At 52.2% G+C, this 1,156-nt stretch overlaps 1 protein-coding gene across 3 annotated transcripts in view; it reads left to right on the plus strand.

Annotated features, from left to right (window-relative positions):
• The first annotated feature begins 167 nt into the window (after nucleotides 1–167).
• The window catches only part of LOC103389091 (zinc finger protein 12-like), a 10,240-nt gene continuing 9,251 nt past the window's right edge, over nucleotides 168–1,156 (plus strand). For all 3 annotated transcript variants that reach the window (XM_025060993.1, XM_008324360.3, XM_008324376.3), the window contains exon 1: nucleotides 168–685. The gene's annotated coding sequence lies outside the window, so the exon portion shown is untranslated. The remainder of the gene's footprint in view (nucleotides 686–1,156) is intronic.

The raw sequence follows: 1,156 nt of genomic DNA on the forward strand, positions 1-1,156 counted from the left end.
TTTTATATATATATATTATATATATATACATACATATATATATGAATACACACACACACACACACACATATATATATATATATATATATATGGGGAAAATACCCACACCATACATAGAGAATATATAGTGTGTCAATTTAAATATTTCGTCATCAATTGATCTCACTGCTCCCAGCAACTGTTGAAGACTACAGTGGTGTCTTGGGGGCGACGCACCCCACTATGGTACCACTAGTCGGTCCAAACTCTGGTGTACCACATGGGGGTGTCCTCGGCTTCACCCTGTGTCCTGGTTTGTGGTCAACAGGACACACTCTCTCTCTCTCTCCCTCACACACACACACACACAGAGCATTTCTTTATTTGTGTGAAACTCTCATGCACACGCGCGAGTGCGCGCAGAGAGGGAGAGAGAGCGAGAGAGAGTGGAGGCGGAAACCTCTATCTGCCCTGCTCGGTGACCGACCCGTCATCCTCGGTGTCGCTGAACAAACGAATTCAACCTTGATTTTTTTTGTCTACTTTTTCACCGTGAATGAAGAGACAGCTACGGGGAGGAAGATATTCTGAGGTCGGGAAGGAATAAAAAGATAATTCACCCTGGAAAAAATGTTCATGCTGAATGTCGGAACTGCCCCGGTCTGCTGCACCACCTCCACCACCACCACCTGCCCTCCCGGTGCCGGTAAGTCACTGAGGGAGGGGGTACGGGGTGACTGAGGGGGTTGGGGGGGGGGACAGGACCCGGAGCGTCCCGTCTGAGGGAACGCCGGTGCCGACAGGGTCCGGTTATCGACGCTAACTGACCCGTTAGAAAGGTCCTGTGAGGTCGAGTTACCATTAAGCCATGATGCAGGAGAGAGAGAGAGAAGGAGGCACGGCTGACACCTGCCTCTATCCCCGCTAACCAGAGTTTAACAGCCTCCCCCGGGTAAAAGATAGAAGTGATGGATGCAGGGGCAGTGAGAGCGGCTCATGTTCACCCGCCCCCCTCCCCGGGAGGTGGAGGTGACTCTCCCAGAGTGACTCTGTGTCGCGGCGGGGGAGCAGGAGCTGGGGCAGCCATGTTGGTGGTGTTGAGGGAGAGATGAGGAGATAACGGCGGAGCTCCGGGGCAATGACACCGGTGAGAGGAGAAGAGAGAACCGGGAAGTAC

Source organism: Cynoglossus semilaevis, chromosome 1, assembly GCF_000523025.1.
Source record: "Cynoglossus semilaevis isolate Cse_v1.0 chromosome 1, Cse_v1.0, whole genome shotgun sequence".
NCBI classification, from domain to species: domain Eukaryota; kingdom Metazoa; phylum Chordata; class Actinopteri; order Pleuronectiformes; family Cynoglossidae; genus Cynoglossus; species Cynoglossus semilaevis.